Below are 6,000 nucleotides of genomic sequence, written 5' to 3'. Positions count from 1 at the left end.
ATCCGAAGTGGAGAACCTTCTTCGAAATGGATCTATTCGCGAAGCTCTCTACCCGACCTGGGTCGCCAATCCGGTTCTGGTAAAGAAGCCGAATGGTAAGTGGCGAACCTGCGTAGACTTCAGTGACCTGAACAAGGCTTGCCCGAAAGACAGCTTCCCCCTGCCGAGAATCGACCAGCTCGTTGACGCCACCCGGGGCACGAGCTGTTAGCTTCATGGATGCATACTCGGGATACAATCAAATCCCGATGCATAAGCCAGATGAGGAGCATACGACCTTCATCACGGATAGGGGGCTATACTGCTACAAGGTAATGCCCTTCGGCCTCAAGAATGCGGGTGCGACCTATCAGAGTTGGTCAACCGAATGTTCTCCGACCAGATGGGAGGACATGGAGGTCTATGTAGAGACATGCTGGTTAAGTCCCAGGTCGCCTCTGAACATATCAAGCACCTCGAGAAATGTTTGACATACTCCGACTCTACAGAATGAAACTGACACCCTCTCAAATGTTCATTCGGGGTATCGTCAGGCAAATTCCTGGGATATATGGTCAACCAGCGGGGCATAGAAGTGAACCCCGAAAGATTCAAGCTCTGCTCGATATGGAGAGCCCGACCAGCAAAAAGCAGGTCATGAGTTTGAACGGGCGAATAGCGGCGCTCAGTCGTTCATATCAAGGCTAACCGACCGCTGTTTACCATTCTTCAACGTTCTGAAGGCCAATAAGAAATTCGAATGGACTTCCGAATGCGAGCAGGCATTCCAGAATATAAAAGAGCATCTTGGGAAGCCACCTCTTCTCTCCAAACCTCTTCCACAGGAAATCCTGCTCGTCTACCTGTCCGTGTCTCAGTTCGCGGTCAGTGCAGCATTAATACGGGAAGAGGGAAAAACTCAGTGGCGGTTTATTATGCAAGTAAACGTCTATCGGACGCCGAGATGCGGTATCGGAAATGAAGCGATTAGCTTTCGCCCTGCTGATCGCGTCCAGGAAGCTACGACCTTACTTCCATGCCCATACGATCAGTGTAATGACGAGTTACCCCCTCAGGCAGGTCCTCCGAAGCCAGAGGCCTCAGGAAAGTTGCTCAAATGGGCCATGGAGCTGAGCCAGTTCGACACAGTATATGCCCAGGTCGACCATCAAAGGGCAGGCTATTGCAGACTTCATCTCGGAGTTCTCCTATCTCCCAACGAGCAGCAGTCCAGCGAAGTCGGGCAAGAAACTATTCAAGACCTATCGACCTGGAACCTCTACGTCGACGGTGCATCAAACAGGAAAGAGCAGGTGCGGGTCTCCTCCTGGTGAGCCCCGAAGGGGCTCGAGTTCATGGAATTCTTCGATTCGGGTTTAAGGCGACAACAATGAGTCCGAATACGAAGCCTGCTCGCGGGTTGCGACTCGCGAAAGAAATGGGTGCAACCACGATAGTATCTACAGCGACTCCATGCTGGTCATCAACCAAATCTTAGGAGAGTACAAGCCAAAGAAGGGAACATGGTCCGCTATTTGGAAAAAGCTAAGCCTCTTTGGGATCGTTCAGACACTTTAAATCGCTCAGATCCCTAGAGAGAGCAACTCTATAGCGGACGCCTTGGCGAAGATAGCCTCATCATTAGACTCCGAGGCCCCTGATAGCATTCCTGTTCGTTTTGTCGACGCTCCGTCCATCAGCTCGACCGAACGAGCCATGACGAGGTTCAGTCAGATTCCTGGATGACTCCCATTATACAATACCTCAAGGACGGGACCTTGCCTAACGACAAGGTTCAGGCGAGAGTCCTACGAGTAAGGTCTGCTCGTTTCACACTCATCGGGGATAGCTATACAGGAGAGGATTCAGTGCCCCTTTCCTCCGATGTGTAACCCTTGAAGAAGCAGACTACATCATGCGGGAAATTCATGAAGGGATCTGTGGCAACCAAAGGCAGCTCGATCCTCGCGCGCAAGATTGTTCGTCAGGGTATTACTGGCAAAATCCAAGAAGATGCGCACAACTTTGTTAAGAAGTGCGACAAATGCCAGCGGTTCGCGAACATCCCGCGAGCACCCTCTCACGAGCTGGTTACTATGTCAAGCCCCTGGCCGTTTTCCATGTGGGGGATCGACCTTATCGGCCCCATGCCAGTTGGAAAGGGAGGGGTCAAGTACGCCGTGGTCGCGGTGGATTACTTTACAAAATGGGTCGAAGCCGAGCCACTGGCCGCGATTACGACCAGGAAGTTAAAAGACTTCGTTTTCAAGAACATAGTGTGCCGCTACGGAATTCCTCACACCTCATTTCGATAATGGAAAGCAATTCGATAATGAGAGTTCAAGCAGTTCTGCAACGAGCTGGGCATCCACAAGAAATTTGCCTCAGTCGCCAGGCCGCAAGCGAATGGCAAGTTGAAGCAGTCAACAAGACCATCAAGCACACTCTGAAGGCCAAGCTCGGGGCAGCAAGGGAAATTGGGCTGACGACCTCCCCGAAGTTTTATGGGCGTACAGGACAACTCCAAGGACCTCCACCTCGGAAACCCCGTTTTCATTAGCATATGGCTGTGAAGCCATGTCCCTTCGAGGTCGGACCAGTTCTCTTCGTGGGGACTGACAACAGGGACGACAACGAAGCACTTTTGAGAGCAAGTTTGGATCTAATTGAAGAACGTCGAGCAAGGCTTCGCTAAGGATAGCAGCCTACCAGCAGCGAGCAAAAAGGTTCTTTGACTCGAAGGTCAGGCGAAGAGACTTCCAGGTCGGAGACCTGGTGCTAAAGGAAGTTCTCCTCGGGGCCAGAGAGCCAAGTGCGGGGGTGCTAGGGCCTAACTGGGAAGGCCCGTACGGATCGACAAAGTGATCAGAACCAGGGAGCTACCATCTCAAAGATTGAACGGCTCCAAGGTACCCCGAGCTTGGAACGCCGAGCACCTTCGGCCATACTATCAGTAATCCCAAACTCAGCTCGGTTTTTGATATTTCCTTTTTCGAGCATTACTTTGTTTACTTAAAACAGTTCGAATGTGTTCTGTTCGATGTCAAAAATTTATAATGTAATCACTTATGTGAACCACAATTGTAAATAGTGCATATTTATAAAAAGTAAACTTAAATTGCAAAGAAAGTCATATACAAAGTTTAAAGACTCGAGTACAAAAGGAGCGACTCTCTAAACACTAAGGCTGGTCGGGAAGATCTTCGAGCCGGAGCCACCAGCCTGGTCAGGCCCTGGTGGGTTCCTTGGCGGCCGCAGCAGCCGGTCCTCCTCGGCCATGGTCCGCAAGGTCGCCTGCCAGAGATTCGGCAGGTCGGAGAAGTCCAAATTAGGATTCTTTGCGCAAAGGACGTAGATGGACCCGATCGCCCAGTCCGCGGCCTTCTCCTCAACCCCTCAGACTGATTCTGCATCTCCGCAGTCAGTGCAGCGATCCCTCCGACTCTCCTGAAGTTCGGCATCAAGAGCCAGCCTTTCCTGTCGAAGCCCCATTAGCTTTTCAGCTCGCTGAGCCCGTTCGAAAGTCGCCCGCAGTTCTTGGTCCTTTTCGCTGACCTCCTTGGTGAGACGGCGGTCGTCCTTGAAGCTCTTTGATCTCCTCGGCACGACGGTCGAGCTCAGCCTTCTGGAAGTCCACTGATCGCAAGGCGGCATCCTTTTGGTGCAGGATAACGGTCCGCCGCTTCGAACGCTTGTGCTCTTTCAGCTTCGACGGACTCCAAGCTCTGCTTCAGCTTCGCGACCTCCTCTTCCAGGTCGCTAGTTCCCTTTGCGTCCCCCAACGCGTCTCTCCATGGACATCCTCATCGCAAGTAATCCCTGCGAGAGAATATAGTTTAGAAACAAATCGGATTGGAATTTCCAGTACGGTTAATTTACCTGCTCAGATGCTGAAACGACGTAGCCAGCAGGTCGTCGCCCGTATCTGCAAATTCATTGTATGACTCCGATAGCTCGCAATCGAGCAGGCCATAACGATCGGCTGCAGGTACTCGGGCAGACTCCCCAATGAATCTAGAACAGGCTGGTCCGTTGCATGCCTCGCCCACGGCTCTTACCCGACCTCCGGACCCCTGACGCGACTAAGAGGCTCTTCCTCAGATTCGGTCTCCGACTCGTCAGGCTGAATTTGCTTTCTTCTTTGACTTCTGGGCCAGAGCCTTTCGTAGGGGGAGTAGTCGGTGCCTGAGCAGCCTGTCCCGACCTGGTTGCCCCTTGCGCAGCAGGCGGGGCTGGGGAGCGGACTGTTCGCACCGGCTGTGCCGGGACAGCCGAGCAGCGTCAGCCTCCCTCTCTTCTCGATCGAGGAAAGACAAACGGTCTCGACGGGACTGCCGGACTCTTTGGGGCATCGTTCCTGCATTCGAGGTCGTTAGAACGGAATCATTTAACGACCAGAAAGAAACCAGTAACTTACCTTCAAGCGGTTCTAAAGATGCCGGTCGCTGAAGAAACCGTACTTTCGCAAGTTCGGGTGGTCACAAGCTTCCTCGCGTCGCGACTATCCTCGTCCAGTACTCCGAAAGATACAAGCCTGTCCGAGTCAGGAGGTAGCGATTGATGGGTCGTTCTGTTAACTGCAACAAATCAGGTCGTTATTATGGACAGGCGAGCAGAAATAGACTCGATAAGAAAAACCTACTTGGATCTTGAAAACGACAATAGCCGTTGTATAGAAAAAAAAGAGAACTTAGACTCATAGGCTCCCGCATTGCTGGGGTAGCTGTGTTACCCCGCGGCAATGGTAGGTCACCGAGATAGGTAGTACGAGTCTTTGTCCCTACTCTTCTTGAGGTAGTAGGCGACCCCGAGCTCTACCGCCGTTGGCTCTCCCAAGCCGTTCTCGAGCACGCGATGTACATCGCGACAGCGATGACATACGCGTTTGCGGTTAATTGATCGGCGCGATCCCGAAATGATCCAGGACCGACCTGATGAAAGGATGGAGGGAATCCTCCTCCACCCTTGAAGATCTCCTCTGAGATCGCGGCGAGGCCATTGTCTGGGTGCCGCGACGATATTGGTGTGGTCGAGGAACACCTCTGCGCGAATGTCATACTGCGCCTTTATTCTATCGTACTCCTCGGAAGTAAGAACCGAGTAAACATCGAGGGGCTGCGTCCTCGGGACTTCCCGCGAGGACGAGCTGGCTCCCTCTCGGGTCTGGATGTGGACGGTTCCATTCCAGTCTGCAACATCGACAGACACGGTCGTTAGAGCCTTTGTGTTCGTCCCGAGTAACGACAGGACGCCTAAAATACTATCAACGATTCAAGCCGCCGTCCACGGCTCGAATCCAAGGGCGGCGTCGTGTCTCCGGTGAAACGCCGAGAGACCAAAGCCACTATTCCACCAAAAAAAAAAAAAAAAAAAAAAAAAAAAAAAGGGGAAAAGAGAAGAATATATTACTCTCTGTGACGCGAAGTTGGGGCCGAAATTCGTTTCGGTTGCCTGAAAAACGCCGGTGGGAGAAAGTTGTTTCTGGCGTGCGAAAGTTTTTCTGTTTGAAGCGAAAGAAGTTTCGTGGTTTCGTCAGAAAAGTAAGTTTTTATATGGGGGATTGCGAATCGACGGTTACCACCCTTGGAACTGAAACGACAGCCCACTCTCTCTCTCCCCGCATTAAATGCGCCCCACGTCGCATTAACGACGCAGTAATGGCCCTCGTTTCGGTTACGCTGCGCCACAACACTGCCAAACGGTGCCGCTCAGCACGCAGAGCATTTAATGTGCCTGACATGCTTTAGCGGCGCAGACCGCATGGCAGCGTGAAACCAGGTTCGTTGAACGACCTGTATAGAGGAGCGCCCCTCAGATCCAGGTCACTAGATGGAGATTGTCAGCTCGCTCTGACTGAGGAACTGCATGAGGTCATGTTCGCAAGAGTTCTGTACCGAGCTCTTCCGTTCAGGTGGGGCGAGAAACTTCAGCGTAACTTAGTTCCAAGGTCCGACCTTCAAACCTTAAAAACTAGGGGGCTTCGTTATGCCTAAGAAAATAAAGGGCTGACGTGGGAGAGTC

The sequence above is a fragment of the Pistacia vera genome, unplaced genomic scaffold (assembly GCF_008641045.1).
Source record: "Pistacia vera cultivar Batoury unplaced genomic scaffold, PisVer_v2 Contig194, whole genome shotgun sequence".
In the NCBI taxonomy this organism is placed as follows: Eukaryota; Viridiplantae; Streptophyta; class Magnoliopsida; order Sapindales; family Anacardiaceae; genus Pistacia; species Pistacia vera.
This window is presented reverse-complemented; position numbering follows the sequence as displayed.